The 20,512-nt window shown below is 35.0% G+C and overlaps 1 protein-coding gene across 5 annotated transcripts in view; it reads left to right on the forward strand.

The window, feature by feature from the left end:
* LOC128999748 (SH2 domain-containing protein 3C-like) overlaps nt 1-20,512 on the forward strand; it is a 226,528-nt gene that overhangs the window by 167,457 nt on the left and 38,559 nt on the right. Inside the window, exon 1 of one of the 5 annotated variants that reach the window (XM_054426411.1) lies at nt 127-250. The exons of the other annotated variants lie outside the window; for them this stretch is intronic. The gene's annotated coding sequence lies outside the window, so the exon portion shown is untranslated. Of the gene's footprint in view, nt 1-126; nt 251-20,512 lie in introns of those variants that run through there. 5 annotated transcript variants of the gene reach the window in all.

Below are 20,512 nucleotides of genomic sequence, written 5' to 3' on the forward strand. Positions count from 1 at the left end.
GAAATTTCTCTCCGTGAAGGGTAATTTTACGCTGAGTCCGGCCGGCCGGTCTTCAGTGCTGATTGGGCCTTCCGCGCCGGCGCTCCCTCATCGATTCCTGCCAGGGCTCCTGCGCTCTCATTCATGCGGTCTAGTACGATGACAGGGTAGTTACACCCATCCCGGGGGTCGGCGACGGAGTGTAGTGGTGGAGTGTAGGAAGTGAACCCAGAGGATATCACAGGTTCTGTGTCTGGAGCTGGACAGAATGGTGAGTTTGCACTTTGACCTTTTTGCAAGGTGTCAAGTCTCCGGTGTAGATGTTCGACTAGATTCGTTTGTTGAGCTTGCAAAATCAAAGACATTAGCAAACTACTGCGTCACCGGTGTATTTGTTGCAGTTGGATTAATTGTTTGATTATGTTTAGAATGAATTAATTAGGTTTCGTTATGGACGAGCTTGCGAAAATAATAAAGAACACTTCACTAGTATTGTCCCTGCTAATGAAATTTAGTACATAAGTTTGTTATTTAAACGTCGGTGATTTTTAATTAGGTTTGTAGTTAATTTTTGTGTTGGAACCTAATATTTTTAATTAACTAAGCTAGTACTCTGTTTATCGTAGCCGGATATTTCATCTTCAGGGATGAGTCTGTATATTTGTAGCCCAAGATTCCTGAATTTGACATTTTAGCACATCGCGTTTACTAACAAAAACATAGGTGATTTATAAGGCTTGTAGAGAATTTAAGGTTATCATTATCCCATTAAGTGAACTAGAAGAGTGCCAAACTAACGAAACGCTATGCTTTAAAACTCTGATTAGTTTTTGAAGGTGGATATTCGAATGCAGTTAATAATTCCACTTTTAAATGTTTAGAACAATTATTGTTGTTAGTTTGCCTGTAATTGTGCCATCAATGTTTGTAACACACTATCGGCCAATTGGCGAAAATGTACACTACGTTTTTGTAATTTACATTCTACTTGGTATGGTCATATATTGCCGGTTTGATAATAAACCTAATACATATGTAATGAATGTAAAATCCATCGTGCAATATAATAGAGCACCATAGGCTTTATTTGTTAGTGTAAATAGTGTGGTTGTTACGTAATTAACCAAAAGAATCTTTTCATTTTCCTATAACTCAACTAGTAGTAAAACATTTTCATATAAAACACGCAGATTTTGGTCATAGTCGTATTTTACCATTGTATTATGTACCATACATTTACCATTGAACCGTATAGTAATTTATTAATTTAATTGGCTTTTTTACTATTTTTAGTGATATAATGAGTCCTCCAATACAGAAAAATCCCTGTGGAGTAACCTATCCAATAAAGCAAAACACCCTGGATAAAATTTTTAAGAAAATATCTATAATTTATATTTAGAAAACCTATCATCACAACAAAGGGTATCTTAAATATATCCTATACTTAAATCCGATTTATCTTATACTACATTTTATTGGAAGGGGTTATCGGTATACAGTCTTTTTGTACCGAAAGACTAATCACTTTGTTTCTTAGTTTGGTTGAAAAACAGGATTAGGGTAGCTCTGAGCTACCAAATGGCTTTATTACTCAAAGTCTTTGATTAATGGCAGGATTTGAACCCCGGGTTTTCAGGTCATAGCTCCCACGCTATAACCACTAGACCTATGCGCACCCCAGTTTCGTTCAAATTCGTCGACAGAAATAATCGTGCAACCTTCTTCGTTTGCAAATATCAATATCGATGTTCAACCATTTCCCCTTATACAAGTCAATAAAAACAGAACTGAAACTAACAATGCCTCTTGCTACATCAAGTTTCAACTCGGTTTAGACATACTGATTCCCAATAGTTACTTAATAGTTAACACTCTACCTGAAGCAATAACAATAACATACAAATAAACTAAAGCTTTAATCCACTAGACCAATATCACTAAAATAACTTTCATACTGTCAAACCAAACACGTAATACCATTATCAGAACAAGAACCCATCGTTATCGTAAGATTTGCCTACCTTATTTCGGAAGTTGTAAGTCGAATTTAAATAGCGATTATCTTTGGTGTTGCGTGTCCGAGGGCAAACTAATTTTCAAAATTACGGGAGTTGGCAGTTGTAAACACAGGGGGGCTGGGGGGGTCACGCAGGTCTGAAAACAGGGGCCAGTTGTAGGGTGACGTCACCGGCTCACTGATTTGTGACTGGGACCCTCATGACGTCATAAGGGACTCGTTGTTTGTGGCGGGAAGCCATAAAACACGTCACATGCTCCAGTACACATGTCTAGTAATATCACAATGTTGTCTAGATTTTTATTCTGGCGTTAATTGGTTTTTGCCTTTAATGAGCTACCTAGGTGACATCGTTTTTGAACGCACCAAAAATTCTAAAAAAGAAACACAATAAACAGCACCTCACAGCAATCGTTGGAATAGGTTTTTTTTATATCAGTCCCCTATTCAAAAAAACTCAAATGAATGAACCCTAAGGGCATAAAAATAGTACTGTTACAGTGCATAGTATCCAATGTATACCCATGAGATATACTACTATGTCGAGGAGATCATAAACATTTAACCACATTTATAACAAATACGGTGTATTCTAATAAGTTTCCTTAGGATCTAAGACTTAAGAGAGGAATATGTATGTGCGTAACAATACTACGGAATAATAGCTATTTATCGAACAACCATTTAAAATTTTCACTGCAAAACATCGATACGTCTCTCAGGGGATTAGTAAATTCGTGTTATCAAGGTGGACTTTTTACAGAGGTTTGTAATAACACTTGTTCATGGTTAACTTCGTTGACTATACCAATCGAAGGGTATTTTAAGACGTTTTCAAGGTTGACTTTTTAATCGAGTGTATTGTTATCGAGGTTCCACTCTATTTTTAAAGCCCAAATATTGACCACCATAAGTGTGATTTTCTTAAACCATTAAACATTTAACCCAAGTTTCGTATGAGTGCATAATCAATTTCACCATTATCAAATCATTTCAAACGCTTCAAAAGTTTTTGACCACAGATAAACAAAGTTAATTGTGATATTCATAGATGATAGCTGTTAATTTCCATCATGTACGATTAAATATTTGCCTTTCCAGTCAACAGTTTGGCCAAACCAGACGGAGTTGGCGTTGTTAATGAATGCAGACTAATCCCACAGAATTTCCCTTTTGGACGTGTTTATTATTCGTCTCTTAATACGAGTTCTGTTAAAATTTTTAAGTTTTACTAAATTTGTCCATGAATTAGTTTGTTAATTTGTTTGTAGACACCAACTGTATTTACGTGAAACAATTTTTTGAAATTTTAAAAAATAATTTTAAATCTCCGTAGTTATAATTGTAATTTTTGTTATTAATTCTTAAAAATGAAATTGTAATGAATCCACTGGGCATTAAAAACCAAATTGGAATTGGAAATAATGTTTGTATATAACACATATCAATACGTATTAACAATCAGACAAGAAAACATTTTAGTTTTCATTGTTCATTTATTTTGTACCATTTCACAAATCAGAAAACTACCGGTTCGATTTTGAGAGACGTTCGCAGATTTTACATGGTTCGAAACCAAGCCCAGCTATCGTTAAATTATTGATTAACAAAAGGTGGTCTCTCAAGAAACAAGTGACAATGAGTGAGCCTTGGTCTCATATTTAGGTTTAAACATGTAATATCTCAAAAAAGTCACTATTTTAGTGAAGCGATAAAGATTGAAGTGGAGGATGAGTGTAGAATGGAGTGAAACGATTGGTTTAACTTCGATACCAAATATATAGTGACAAAACACACCTATTTCTTAGGCAGGACCATTTATCAAAACCTCAAAGCTAGGTCCAATAAAAAAAATAAAAACTGTTCTTTATTGAAGATTTGTTTATGCCGTACTTTCATAATGGTCAGGCCATTGAGTAAGGCTACACACACACACACACGTGTTAGATGTTAACGAGTTATAGTTTGCATTGCAACTAATTGAGCTTATTGAAACTAAATAAAAAAACTTATTGGGACTTATTGAACCAGTAGTAATTGAAGTAATTTCAAACAATTACTTAATGGACAAGATTAAAACATTCGCTTTCATACAATTGAGGCAACTAAATTCGGTTGGTCTTGTGGATTATTAAAGTAAATAAAAGTTTTATCCTGGACTCCAAGTTGGCATAACTGCATTGCGCTGTCGTTTCAGATGCTTCAAACTTGATTAAAGTTTTACTAATTCAACACAACTTTACGAACGAAAATTAAGATAAGCTTACTTTGCCATTACAATTCGTACAAAACGAACTCGTGAATGATTTGAGTACGGCGTAGTAAAACCATTTTCCAAATTTTTTTTATTTTTTTTTTCATTTAAAATTATACAAGACCAGATTTGTACCCAATTATTTTATCAAGTACATCGATTCACTCATTGCAAACACAAGTTGTTGCATTCCTAAATGTTCAACAAACAGAAGACATCGCAGAATAATTTAATGCTATATCCTGAGAGCATAGATAGGCTCGAAAAAGGTATTTCACTTGAGAATAGCTGCGGTGTAATTTTCAAGAGGAGTTTTTTTTCCTTGGCTGTACTAGAGGGCATTGTTCTTAATTGAATATGCTCCCATACAGGTCAACATCAACATTTGAAAGTCACAAGACCAGGATTTGTAGTTCTTCCAAAAACGTATATACCTATAGCGTAGAAAGACACAAAAACGACATTTTTACTCCATCTTCAAGCTGTGGTGTCATTTTCAAGAGGCGGTCGTTTGCCCGGCCTAGAGATAAGGCGAGACGCAGCAGATTCCCTAGAATGACAATGTTTATGTGGGCAGTCGTGGTGGAGAGCGGAGAGGAGATTGTATGTAAATATTTGCGTGGTCGTGGATACGAAGTGTGAAGAGACACTCATAATAAGCATATTCTATGAACTTCCTTGCTATATCCTATAATGTCATGAGAACAAATAGATGTAGGGGTTGAATTTGGAATTTATGAGTATCTTACCATTGCTTATGTACGTGTACAATATAATCACTAATGAGAATATGCAACTACTTCACGACTTAAACAAGTTTTAATTCTTACTTGGATGTCTGGTAACTGGTTCAACTCCCAATGATCAATAATGACGATTCGCTTCGCGTTTCTTTAGTTACTAATGTAATTTGTTCTAAATTTTAAGACTCGTCATCCACTCAAATGGTCAAATATTTCAAGACGGTTATCTTACCTAACAATGGTAACAATGGCGGTGATTTAAATGGACTAATTCTCGAATTACATCCCGTTATCTTTGAATTGTAGTCATGATCGTAATAGTGATCCCTACATTTATTAATCACGTTTGGTCAAAACAAAAGTATGTAATAGTTAATGGTTTTCTCTGTAGTAAACCTACAAACCCTGTAGATAATGGTAAATTTAGTTCTTCAAATCGTTGGCTAAAATCTTAAACATTAAATATCTAAAATATCCTAAAATGAACATAATTGTCCACTCTCACGTTCACACCCTCAATATCAATATCGTTGACAATGTGACAGTGTGACAAACCATGTTACCCGTCAGCCCTTGCGTGATATGCCACAATCACTGCCACGGTTTGGACATATCGACGTCATGTATAATACAAGGGCATCTCACCCTTCATGGGGAATCAACATTTGTCATGGAAAATACACTGGAATTACTTTTATGATTTATGGCTCATGATGTCTTAGCTCAGAGTGAGTTCAAACCTGGAAGTACATTCGTAGTTTAGTACATTTCTACAGCCGTGTACCACTAGTGTGGTGTGCTCGATTCCAGAGGTCCCTGGCTTAAATCCTACCAAATCCCCAGCGGATTTGCATCCAAGGGATAAGCTGTGACGGACCCTAGCCCCTAGCCACATCAGATTTTTTTGTATTGTGGAAAACAATCCTGGGCTAGAACCTAGTGTCCTAGGAAAAAATCTCTGGACTTCTGGTGTAGGTTAGAGTAGTAGTGTAGCGAGGATAGGGTTTTAAGTGAAATTCTAGAATATCTGATACCTGGTGCCTTCACAGAGAATAAAAAAATTGAATGTAGTAAATCACTGTTCTAGCCTCCTTTGAGGCTTTTAAGTCTAAAAACATGAATAATGTTTAACGGTATGCAACAATTCTACGATTTCGTTATTTGCCCAACCTTGGTCCAAGCATGGTGATTGTGTTTGGAAATCAATTACTTACACAAAGAAGCTGTAGGTTTGGATGTAGAATACATTTCTGCAGTCCTGTTTACTTTTTTCAAATCTATATAATCACCTATGGATTTTGCCTACATGAAAATGCTGGTACGTCGTAGTTCAGATCTCACTAGGATCCATCTATAGGACACAAAGGATACGTCCCTCAATTTAAGGTATATAATCCTTGATTATCGAAGTAAATATAAAGTTTTGTGTCTGTTTACGTCAATTGCATTTTTAGCGTTTTGAAAGGGGACAGTCCATGATATCCCAATGACAAATGGTATCTGGAACCAATAGCAATGGCTTGGAATCGAACCAGCGACCTTCGACAACTTAATTTGTGATCCTTAATGTGTATGTAAAAATACAGCTTCCAAAGATAAATTTGTCCTAAAATTATAAATTTTCTCTGGTAAATTCGTCTAAAACACAAGATCCCTTGATTCAATATTCAAATACTCTACTTAGATCCCTCAAACCAACAAGCATTCAAGACCTTTAGAAAGAATATTTTATAACAGCTTCGAATTTTTGTTTTACACAGCAAACCACTCGGAGCGAAATTCAACACCGAAAACAACGGATGACGTTGGATTTGGGGGTTGTCAACATTGAGATTTATGTGTAGAATGATTTATAAAGCTGTAGAGGGAGGCGGAGTGCGTGGTGGACTGATGTTGTGTGTTAGTGTGCGAAGTGAACTGATGTGTGTGTGTTAGTGTGCGTAGTGGACGACGAACAGTGTGGGTGGGTCTGGATGAGGATATGTCACTACCATATACTGTACAGGATTCACAACTGTGGGGATAAAATGTACGTAGCAATTCCTTGGGTTAAAACTATCAAAAAGGTTTAATATAATAGGCCTATACATATTTTATATCTCGTCTGGTTTCGTTGAGCGTCCGTCTTTCAGTATGTTTTTTGTTTCAAAAACATTCATAACTTTCTTAACAGTTTGAGCTACAGCATTGAGATTCAGCAAAAATATCCATCTTTATGATCTCTATGTGAAATGAGAATGAAATCTCCTAAACCGTTTTTAAAATGGCTGCTATTTTCAGTATTTGATACAACATTTCACAAAACCTCATTAATAAATTGAGGGTCTTGCTATTGAGGTGTCACTATAATTAGCATCGAATGTGTTAAACCAATCACAATCGAACCAATGCACTCAATTCCCGCGGTTTTTGCTGACACATCTCCCGCCCGATTGTTATCGGTGTCATTTATTTCACAACCCGAAGCGTAGTATTATTCTACCTCTCGGGCATTAATCATCCCTTATTATTGTGAATTATTGTTTACGTTGATTCAAAATCGTACGTGGTATAATTTTAATTATTAATCTACTTTTCTTGAGGGAACTTGAGTACAAAGAAAGGCATCCTAAACTCATGTCTTTATTTTACTTAATGACAAAGCCTTCAACTTAATTAATGTGCGTTCCAAACCTCAGTATCTCAAAATAGTTGCCGGTTTTGATCCCGTAAAGTACTGTGCTCTAACACTTTAACGTTACTTTACTTCCAAGTTCCAAGTGAGATCAGGTTTGATGCAAAGATAGTGCTTTTAGTGTTACATTTTAAATAATTAGTCGATAAATTAAATTTGCTATTTATAACTATTTCTAAGCACACTTAAAATATCTAAAAGTACAAAAAAGTCAAACAACACTAGTAATTAATATATTTACACTTATACTGTTTACACACAAGACGGTAAATACATATAAAAGATGGTGGTGATCGATTTTGATATTGGACACTCCGATCAATAATCATCATCAGAGCCAATAGGCGAACTTAAAATATATTTTGTGCTACAATAGTTTTCCTATTTTATAAATTTTTTGAGAACATGCAGTATATTTTGCTGGGAAATACAGACACAGATAGGATAACATTTCAGACATAGTTTATGTGTCGATAAATTCCTCCGTGCAAAACCTGTAACACCTGCGTCTTTTACGCCTCTGTATTGCTAAACATGATATCTATTCGTATTAGTAAGGGATCTTTGAACATATACCTAGTTTCATTGAAATAAAAATTACCGTAGTATTTCTAAACAATTATTTTTATTATTTAGGAATTATCTGCTGTACATTCTTTTGTATTGTTTTTTTTCGTATGCTTACAACAAAACTCAATTATTTATTTCACCAGGGTTGAAACCTGTACAAATATATCAAAACATAATAATAAGTTAATTTCCTGCCCCTTTTGAATAATTTAACATCTTAATTTCAAGACTTAATTTTACGTTCAACCATTTACCACGCACACAATGTCAGCGGTATGTTCTGGTATGTTTTAAGGAAGAGAAGGGGTAGCAACCCTGAGGCTGTCATCAAGTGTGGAATTTCAGCGCTGAATATTAAACCAGAATGTTTTGGTTCCCCTGGAATAAAAACACAGAATGAAATATTACTCAGAATTATTTATGTAGCTCCCAGCCACGAGTAATTATTATTTTTATTCCACGTTAGTTTATGTTGTTTGTTAAGCAGTCTATACTTTTGGTTCTTTTGTTGAACGGTTTTTGGCAGTTATTTTTAAATAATAATACAAGAGATTTTAATTCTGGCCAGTGACGTAATTTGTTTACGTCTACAGTATGATCCATGCAGTTTCTGTTCTAATATTCGTACCTCCTTCTCAATGGTTTGCAATATTATCCCAACGTTGTTTTGGCCTACTTACAACATTCAAGAATGATTTAAAATTTATTCTGCTGTTGCACCTAACCCTTGTCCATTCTGCACGCAGTCAGAAACCGTCACTATCAGCTGATCTAATTGTAGGTCCAGAACCGTCAATCCACTACCGCTTCCGCTATCAATTACCTAACACTACGCTACATTGTTCCATCTTATATATAAAAAAATTTGGTTTTTCTTTTCCGAGTTCGTTTGGCTCTTCTACCCGACCGATTTTCATGATTGAGGTCTCAAATTGAAGGTATGCACGCACAGATTTGCCATCAAGCATCGACATATAAATTATCTATAGTATTACTCGGTTTATACGTAAACGAAATTTGCTCCCCATGTATTTATTATGGGAGTAAAATTTTGTTTTTCTTTGCCGAGTTCGTTTGGCTCTTCTACCCGACCGATTTTCATGATTGAGGTCTGAAATTGAAGGTATGCACGCACAGATTTGCCATCAAGCATCGGCATATATTTATCTATAATCCCACTCAGTTTATACGTAAACGAAATTTGCTCCCCATGTATTTCTTATGGGAGTTAAATTTTGCTTTTCTTTGCCGAGTTCGATGGGCTCTTCTACCCGACTGATTTTCATGATTGAGGTCTCAAATTGAAGGTATGCACGCACGAATTTGCCATCAAGTATCGACATATAATTATCTATAGTATTACTCGGTTTATACGTAAACGAAATTTGCTCCCCACGTATTTCTTATGGGAGTTAAATTTGGTTTTTCTTTGCCAAGTTCGTTTGGCTCTTCTACCCGACCGATTTTCATGATTGAGGTCTCAAATCGAAGGTATGCACGCACAGATTTGCCATCAAGCATCGGCATATATCTATAATCCCACTAGGCTTATACGTAAACGAAATTTGCTCCACATGTATTTCTTATGGGAGTTAAATTTGGCTTTTCTTTGCCGAGTTCGTTGGGCTCTTCTACCCGACCGATTTTCATGATTTAGGTCTCAAATTGAAAGTATGCACGCACAGATTTACCATCAAGCATCGAAATATATTTATCTATAATCCTACTCGGTGTATACGCAAATGAAAATTTGCTCCCCATGTATTTCTTATGGAAGTTAAATTTGGTTTTTCTTTGCCGAGTTCGTTTGGCTCTTCTACCCGACCGATTTTCATTATTGAGGTCTCGAATTGAAGGTATGCACGCACAAATTTGCCATCAATCATCTACAAATATTTACCTACAGTATTACACGACCAGAACACATAATTTGATTTATTTTATATTTCTTACTTCAAATTAAGATGTACCTTTACCAGTTATAGATTTATAATCCCATATATTTTAGTGTAAGAACCTTCAGTTAAATACTGGCTTTCATTTAAGTTATTCAAATCCGACGAGTTTCAAGCAAATGCAAGGTGAATAACCAATATAAAAATTATTTTTCATAATGTTTTAATATGGTTAAAAATCAATAGCTCCAGTATTGTTCCTGTTTTTCTATATGTTTTAGACACAAAATAATCAGTAAATTATAGGATTTAATTTGAGCTATTGATTGTTTGAATCAGTTAAGCTCAAGATACCGTATTACTCAATAAAAAATTATAAATTTGATTATTTCTCGGATATAATAATTATTTTAACGCTGCGGAGCAGCATGGGTCCTCTAGTTGACTTCTGAAACTGAATGTAAATGCTATCTGTACTTGCTGTAGACAGTTTTCAATCTAAGCGAGCATGCACAGCTGATTTGGTTAAATACTTATTATTTCCTCAATTTATCATTTGATTTAAGATAGCGTCGCGACTGTTTTATTATTTTGAAGCTTGAGTTGATTACAGAATGTGTAGAAAGGATTGAGATAAGGTGAGCTGTATACCTTTGTTACTGAATACAGTTGTTCCTTAGCCAGGATTCCAAATGTTCAGGGACAGCTGGGTCCTGGTCCAAACAGTCAAAAAATCTTCTGAATTTTTTCATAATCGACCCCGTGACCTATAATAAGCCATTTTTCTGAAAATTAATCAACCAAACAAATCAATCACCTGTTTTACGTCTATTATAAATGGGCAATAAACATTAATATATCTTACCTTTCGTATAATTGTTATCACCAATTATATTTCCTAGAAAAATAAAAATATTGAAATAAAATCTAATTACCACCAAGTGTTCTGCGAAATCCTGTATTTATTGGCAAGACGTGGATTACAACTAGGAGCTAAGGACTTTAAGCCAACATTGGATCAATACAACGATCTGAGCCTTGGCTTATACGAAAACTTGGCTGAACTTGGGTTTCATCAAAAGTTTTAGGGCCTAAACGTCCCGCAAACTTGAAAATTGTAGGTCTATCATAAATTTGTTCCTCGAAAACCCGTATAAGACAAATACTTATACGATATATGCAAAGTGTCAACCACTAATTTGGATTACTCAATAGGTGAATTTGGTATAGAATAATTTACAGTAATTAAAATAATTAGTGGGGGGTAAAATTTATAGTAGTAGGCTTCTAGTGAAGTAAGGTCTCCGATACGAAGTAAATTCTCCTTATATAAAAGAAATACGCTTTGATATAGTGGTTCTACCACTTATAATTGCCTTCCAACCACAGAATCCTGACGATATAACTAAAAACTACAAATGTTTGGCGAGATTCGAACCCGTACCTTCCGAACAGAAACCCTGCAATTTAACCACGAAGCCAGCTAGTCAGCTGTGCTAGTGATATTTTATGTAAGCGATTGATTGTACAGTATCAAATACTACAAACGCTTTGTATAATTGAAACTAAATTTGTCAGTAATGTTATATTCAATTTATGAACCCACATAGCAGTCTGGGGCTGTACAAAGTTTAATCTGGATCACTTTCATGAAAAGTATTTTAAATCAAATATATCCTCTGGAAAAAAATATTTACATTTTTTACTCTTTTTCTATCAGTTTCATTTTCAAATTAACGCTAACAGATAAAATTATCAAGTTAATTTAAGAAGACAATTACTTTCTGAGTAGCTCTGGGTTTTGTAATTACCAGCCAACTATTTTAAAGAGAAGACTTAACAAAGGCAGTGTTTTGAGATTTTACTCAGCGTATTGTCCATAGGTAAAAAGCTCGGTATGAACGTGAGCTTAAAACTGTGGGGGGGGGGGAATTAATTTAAAAATATATATTACCCGTGACAGTAAAAGTCTTTTAATGCATCCAATACTTTTCAATCGTTTTAACACTCCTATGAACATAATGTGTAGAATTTAACGCTATAATCTTTTATCAAAATAGTATTTGAACTCCTATTTGTTATCTTTGACTAAAGTACATTTGAGAACCAATATCTTCAACTGGTTGAAAAAATAGTATTTTCTAACGTAGAAATGATCATATAAAATCATCAATTTATTACACGTAATCTTTGTTTTTGACTACGAGAAATGTTATGGCATTGCACATAAAGTTATTAGTTAATTTGAGTAATTAGTTTAGTTTAATAGCATGCTATTGTTTGTCTATTTTTGATAGTTATTAATTTCTTGTCATCCTCATTTCAGTGAATATAATGTTATAACAATCAAGAATTTTAAGTTATTATTTTAATTGCTTAATGCTTATGAATGTAGTAAGCTGCATAGATAATTTCTTGTAAAATTGCATTGAAATAGTGTTAAAATCGTATAAAAGCGTGCTTAGCGTGTCTGTTCCTTAAATAATTCTACTTTCATCTATATATGGTGAATACCATTAAAAGTGCGGATACCGTTATTTAAAATATCTAGTGTAACTCAATCAATATTATCATTGATTCAAAACTCTGCAAACCAAATGTAAACTTCCATCAAAGATTTCAACAAGCATACATGTTGAAATGATAAAACGTCTGAGGAGGTGGTCTAAAATTAGCCACAGCCTTAATAAGCGGTCAAGACGTGTAAAAAGTGGTTTGAGAATGTGGATCGGAAATATCCACAGTCCAGACTGCAACCAGCCGACCAATGTCAAGGTTATGTTGCGACCAGCCGAAGTTGGTAGGGGGGGGGGCGCCAAAGACATATTTTAACAATGTGTCAACCAACGATCACATAAGATCTGTGTCAACTACTGTAGTAATAATCTCTACAAGATGTGATAGAGCTGTGAACGTCTGTTCTGGCGAAATAGTTAATCACATGTGGATTTTAATTATTTTTTAATAAAGTTGACCCAGTGGCTGGGAATCCACCTGTCTAGAAAATGTTTAGGGATTTGTGTTGTAAAAATTTTCTTACTTTACTGGGTGACTTCATAAACTATAAGGATTTATTTTTAATTTAATCTGGTTTACGTAAACAAATTCTTATTTTAGGTTTTAGGAAAATATTAAGGGGCGTTTTCTTACTAGACTGCGTAGATAAGACGGTAACTGTAAGAACATCTCGCATAAACTTTTTCTTGGTATAAATCATTGACTGTGGATAATACAAGTGAACTTCTCATCCTATCGTGTATTCTGGAGTTTCTGAAGGCGTGTGTTTTATGTCTGATGTATCGAGATTGTGATGATGTTGGCCAAATGTTCCTTTCTCATTTCAGGATAAAATGTACACAGTGTGTTTTACTCTTTGGTATTAGGCCTATTATAAGAGTTTGAGTATTAGTTAACAAATTAATATTTTGTTTAGAAGTGACATTTTTAAGGCTATTAAACAAACAATCATATATTCTTATATAAGCAATATTTACCTGTATGTATGCCTGCACAAAGATCTCGTAAACGGCTTCGACGATTTCCTTCAAGTGTTGTAAATAATTTATATCTGACCTAAAAACATGATTATTGCAGTTAAAACTGCCAAAAAATCTAATTACGTAAAAAATTAAATTAAAAGTCGACATATTAGCCTTATGGATGCCAAGTACCATGTTGATCGAACAAAATAACAAGTAAAAGTAAAAAAAAAACGACTTGTAACATGTGGCTATAAAAAATTTCACAGTGTACTAGCAAATTTTAAAATACAGTACAAAGGGAAAAACATCAGTTGTTACTATTGATCAAAGATTACACTGAAGATTAGGCTACTCGATATAGAGCACAATGGAAAGCTATACCGAGTCATGGTATAGTCCTTAAGTACTAAATAAAATACAAGTAACTTCAAACCCCACTAAAATTATTTTTGACCAACACAAACCTTATAAATCAACTGTCTACAAAAACTATGATACACAAATATACAATGTTCAATCTAAGCTTCATCGCAGTATTAACACCATATCAATGAACAAAAACCTATCATAAACTAAAATAATATTTTCGTTAATGTGTAACAAGTAATAATTCACATCAAATATGGATGTGATAAACATACAATCATCCTGTCAAGCAGTCAGTCGATCCTCAACATCCGTTTGGAGAGAGAAGGAGATGAAACACAAACCGCAGTCTATGACGTCATTGTCATGCCAGCTGATTGACTGTAACAGATGACTAAGTGATTAAATGAAATGTCTACAGGACATCCGGAACATTCAAATGATGCGGGATATTTTGATGACATATGTTTAATATGTAATATCATTGACTTTTATACTAAGCATACTTATCAACAATGTCTATTTTTATTATAAAACTGACGACCTTAACATAGGAATGGATCCACTGAATGAGAGATCCAAGATAAAATTGTATACAGTACATACAATACATACTTCGATGTACTATCTATTTAGCAAATTGTACTTTCAAGTCCTTCACCAACTGTTCCCAAAGCTTCACACAACATTAGATGGCGTATATAACTGTAAGTGATAGCAAAACTGAGTTAGGGTCCTGGAAAGGTTAATTTAGTAGAGATTACACCCGGGAATCGTGCCAAAGGCTGCCACAAGTCGTATTTTAGAACCCCTGGGGAGACTAAACCTTTGGGATCTTTGGATAAAACAGTTTACAACATCCTAAATTATTTGTTATTCATGGAATAGAATAATGCTTTGAGATTTTGTTTTTTTACTTTTTTCAAAGAGGATTATTGACCAACTGAAAGTAATTAATGTCAACAATATATTATTGATTTATTGTATGGTCGGGTAATTTATTATTATAGTCGGGTAAGTTATTGTATGGTCAAGTTACACAGTTGTGGTCGGTTTTTTAATTAATTAGAACCTAGTTGAACGGATGAGTTACTATTTAACTTCTTTTTCACCTAGTATTTTTTAACGAGTGCCACTTTCTGAAAAAATAAAAGTTACATTATACAATAAATCTACCTTCCGATTTATTGTTCGAAATAAAACTCCATTAATTTTACTGTAAAATCTCCTACTCTAAACTGTTAACCTTTCAGTTACCGTATTGTATTATATTTCATCCCTATATTTCCAATCGCCCCCACCCCTCTCACAGTACGTCTATCTTTCATTGCCACTTCGCTGGTCCTATTCAGTCTCTCACCGATTTTGTAATTGATTTAGTTTGTTTCAAACCTTACATTGTCAATAAAGTGAATGCAAACTCAAACTTGTGTTTTATCAAACAATGGAATGATTAAAAGTTTTGGCGTCACTAACTGAATCTCTCAAAGTAAAGTTATATGGAAAACAAAAATTGAAAATTGATTGTTTAATTTTTTACCAGTTTTCAATTCTTCAAGTTTGTTCGATTGTTTTTAGGTAAGGATTGTTTAAATATACAGTGAAGAGAACCGGTGGCTTCAAGCTATCGTCTGAGGAATCTAAAGCTCGAATATTGCCGGGGAATATCTTATAAGACTTAGGCTGGGGCGAGATTAAAAATGAAGGGCTTGTAATTTAAAATCAATCTAGACATTCAATTATGGTATTGCAGTTTTAAGTCGTGTATAGTAGTATGAGGTGTGTATGAGGAACCTTTACCACAGAAAAGTAGACAGTGTTCGTTGGATGTCAAAAGGTGTGCCCCATTGGTAGAGCCTTGGATAGTGATGCTTACTACCTGCAACAACAGTTCAAATTCAAAAGTGCGAGTAAAAACATAATCTTCATAAATAATGTAGTTTAAAAAACGTTATTCAAAGTGTGTTTTACCCAAACCACACAATCCGCTACTAAATCTGTGATTTTACTCAACGCTAAACACTTATAAAAGTGATACGATACAATTTTTTTTCTGGTTATTTGTTGAGATTGTTGAACCTACCTGAAACTACAGATTGCTTAATGCCACTGAGCCCTGTTGGTGGGACTCAGCTAAGGTCAGAGGCGGGTCTGCAACTGAGCAACGTCAGGCTTTACTGCTCTGTCGCTCATCCGCAACGCTTTGATTTTCACTTACATTGTAAGTCCCGATGGATTCCAAATGGCAAATCATCTTGCCTGATGTTAACTCAAACACGTGAACTACTAGGAAATAGCAAAAAAATAAATAATAGGAAGAATATAATTGATCCTGATGGGTGCATCGATGCTATGTGAGGGGAGATGTGTGTTAGTGTGTGTGGAAGAGTTTGCGATAGGATGGAAGAAAAGCCAAGAAGAGGAAAGAAGCTTGTTCATGAAGGCCTGGTGAGTAAAGTATTTATTACAGGAGGAGGGGCCACGTGCTTCGGCCAACCACTTTAGTAGGAAAATTATGCCAATCATGCCCGAAGGAAAATTAAAAATATTGTGGAAGGGAAAACGTAAAAAATCTATATTGTTATATTTTTTAGAACAAAACTTGTATTTTTAAGTAGTGAACGTTGTTTAAAAACGTTTTCTCAATGAGGAGATGTCCTGCTGAAATATTGGACAAATTGTATCTATACTTATTTAATACGCAAGCAGGAGTTTTGTGACAATTACTCCTCCGAAACTACTGAACCGATTGACATGTTTTTGGTCTCATTGGAAAGAGCGTAACGTGAAGTTGTGCAGGAAACTTTCTTTTTAGGGAAATGATTAGAGAATGAGGCCCTAGGGCCCTTTAAAGTTTCGTATTTCTCCATAAGGATAACATGGGGAGACAATTTTTATTTACAGAAACATATGTTTGTTACTTGAAAATAGTCAAAGTCTACTACATAATAATATTGCTTTGTATTATGACTGTTAATGTATACTACATTTCAATCAAGGATTGTGTACCTTAAAGTTTACTCATAATGGATCTTACTACTTTATTTTAATGCTGGGAATAGTAAAATTTAGTTGAGAATAAGTTACCATGATTAAGAAAACTTTACGGTACTATAATCTATATATTAATTTGAAACGGTTTTTCTTTGTCATAGTTTTAGCTATCAATTTATTGAGAGAACGGCTGGGCGTAGAAACTTGGTAGAGGTGTCTAAAGAAAGGTCTTGGTCTGTAGATGAGCCATCAAAAGAGAAACGTGGTAAATTCCCTTGGGGCTCTGCCCCGTGGCCTTTGAATTCCCATCCCATGTTATTCTTATGGAGGAAAAACTGGGTTTATGTCCCAGCTAATTTGAGAGAACGGCTGGGTGTAGAAACTTGGTAGGGGTCTCTAAAGAAAGGTCTTGGTCTATAGATGAGCCATCAAAAGAGGAACGAGGTAAATTCCCTTAGGGCTCTGCCCCAGATGCCTTTAAAGTTGCCTCTTCACATTTGTTTACCATATGCATAATTCTACACTACTTTTTAATAAAACAGCTGTTAATATTTAAATTGTGATTTATTGAATTTTTCAAAATGAAGTATAGTATTTGCAATGGGTTTTTCTGATTTTAAAATCGATTTTATTCTGCATCGTGTCATGTTTTGCAATATAATGTTCTATTACCAAATCAGTGGAAAATCCTAATATCACAGTAACTCTTTAGGAGTTAACTTATATCTATTGTATGGCTTGGTTTCTGCCTTTTTTTACCACTTCTTGGAGATTGTACGTAGGTGATATTCTTTGGCGTATTGCATCTGTAGACGAAACTTGGGTTGGTGAAAATATTACAATGGAAAAAAGCGATAAATCCTGGACAATTTTATATAGGCTAAAAATAAAACTGCATTAACTAATTAATATGCTACATTTCTTGAGCAATCATTGAAATAACCGATTTGCAAACAATGGAAACATAGAAAAAGGCATAGAACACAACCAAGTAGAAGAAAAGAAATATTTTTTTTTCATTTATAATCGTTATTATAGACAACCTAACGCGGCTATGAGGGGGAAAAATTTTTAGAAACACTAAAAAACAAGATCAGCTTTTTGAGAAAAGAAAAGATATTTACAAAAGATTTTGATTATATCTAACTGTTGTGTAGATCGTGAGTATTTCCATAATCTTCGTGAGTCGCCTGTAATGCTTCGCAATTGCTCGAATTCGAGCAACAGGTACACTAGTTTTGTTTAAATTTCAATAAATCTATCTACTTTAAGTTCTAACTTATTGATTATTTTACGTTAAAACGTTACAAGGAACAATAAGCAGATTTATATTAGCTTTCTTAGATGTTCTCAAAATGCGTGATAGGAATACAGTGATAGTAAACTAATCAGAAGAATGCATGGACTATTTCTGTAAATAAATTACCGATTACTTTTGAATACGCCAACAAGCCTAAAGTACAACTTACTGCAAACTAACCGTTATTCCACATCAACTTGGATGGAATGTCTACTTCAGTATCCAAAATCAATTGTTACCCAGTAGCAATTCAAAATTCTCGACCCAATATTTCATAATCATACTACTCTCCCCAACGAAGGGTAGACAAATACATCGTGTCCGTACATATGTGATCAAATCAGCTGATTACCCCCCATTTGCGCCCAGCTGTCTCTCCCCAGTGACGTCATCTTGTTTACAATTAATGAGGGCTGCCGAGCCGCCCTAAATCATTTTAATGCCTGGGAGCCCAGACGGCTAATTTTAATGCCTCGTTATCGTCGGCATTTCACGCGCTCGTTTGTACGGTTATTGTTTACGGGTCGAGTTGTCTGAGACTGTCGGGACCGTAGAAGTTGAGAATTCCAATCCGTCTTTAGGGTTTCCTTTCTCGACTCTCGAAAAGGGTAACTAGTTATTTTTGTTTCGAGAATGTTCCTCATTTTGTGAAGTATGTTGGTGATTAGCGTGAAAATGTATACTGAAGAAATATCGTTCGTCAGGGATGGTTGGTCGACTAAATATCTAAATCAGTCTCTTGTTAGTTCTTGTGTGAAATTTGATGGTTTTGTTATTAAATGCAAACAATAATCTCAAAAACCATTGACTCGTAGTAGGTACTTACTCTAATTCACAAAACAATAACCGTCATTTGTGAAGGGAATGTAGCTTGTATATATGACAAGAGGAGATTATTATCGTTTGTGATTACGAGATAACTATCGTTTATGAAGACGAGATAACAGACGTTTATGAAGAGGAGATAACCGTCGTTTATGAAGAGGAGATAACCACCGTTTATCAAGTGGATATAATCGTAGTCTATAAAAAGGAGATAACCGCCGTTTGTGAAGAGGAGATAGCCGCCGTTTATGAAGAGGAGATAACCACCGTTTATCAAGTTGATATAATCGTAGTCTATAAAGAGGTGATAACCGCCGTTTATGAAGAGGAGATAACCGTCGTTTATCAAGTGGATATAATCGTAGTCTATAAGGTAATGGTTCACCTGGTTCCTGTTATAATCGAAATGTAACCAAATTCCAAGCGTACTCTAATGTTAATGGGAGTTAAGTGACATACTTTTTAAATGTTCTAGTTTCCTACGAGCTCTTGTCTCAAACGCTGTCAAAATCTATTCCTGTCATATCCATCATCCTTAACTCCTGGTTCTTCCTGTCATTCAAGAGAATCTAATACGCTTTTCGTGATAAACGAATCAGCATCGCTATTCTGCTTTCCAAACCACCGATGACTGAAAGCTCTGAAAGTAATGTTGCAAACTATCATTGGCATTAGAACCATGAGTATACTCTCTATGTGAACATTTGTCCATTACACACAGGGACCCTAACCCCCCTCACTTTTGACGCGTGCGAGACACATAAAAGCGAGGGACAGGGGCCCACCCCGCATAGCCGCTACTGAAGGGCCCACGAGCTATGGGCTAATCGATTTTGGTCCATGAGAAATAATGATCATATTCTTTTATTCAACAAGAAGTCATTACTCTCACTTTTCAAAGAAATGTTTCGAGAAATCTGGTTGACAAACGATTTATAGAAGGCAGTTTCTAGTGGAATAAGCGAGGACTCGGTTGGTTTGCCATGTGGTATGAGACCTTACCTCAGAAAATCGATAGTACACATAATACTGTTTTGAAAACTCGTAGTTGAATGTCCTCCTTCACATCATAGGACTCTAATTATAGTCCGAAACCGTTTACAAATTATTTTAGGCTAGTCCTAGAGTGTTGTGGCATTATTACATAGATAAAATCCATTGTTGATTGGCGAGATTTGAACCCGGTGACCTCGGGCACCAATCCCCCGCACTCTACCACTTGACCAGCTCGCTCCCTTGATAACTCATAGTAAATGTATAAAGTACACGTGATATTTGTTGATCATACATATGCATAGTAAAAGTACAAGTTATCCAACACAATTGGAACACCTGGATATCGTTCAATACGTGTTTCCAACCAATCTATCCCTGTATTGTTGAAGGGAAGTTGGTGGGGTGTAACGCCAC

This window comes from Macrosteles quadrilineatus, unplaced genomic scaffold (assembly GCF_028750875.1).
Source record: "Macrosteles quadrilineatus isolate MER2022 unplaced genomic scaffold, UCM_ALF_1.0 Scaffold_8__2_contigs__length_117827958, whole genome shotgun sequence".
NCBI classification, from domain to species: Eukaryota; Metazoa; Arthropoda; class Insecta; order Hemiptera; family Cicadellidae; genus Macrosteles; species Macrosteles quadrilineatus.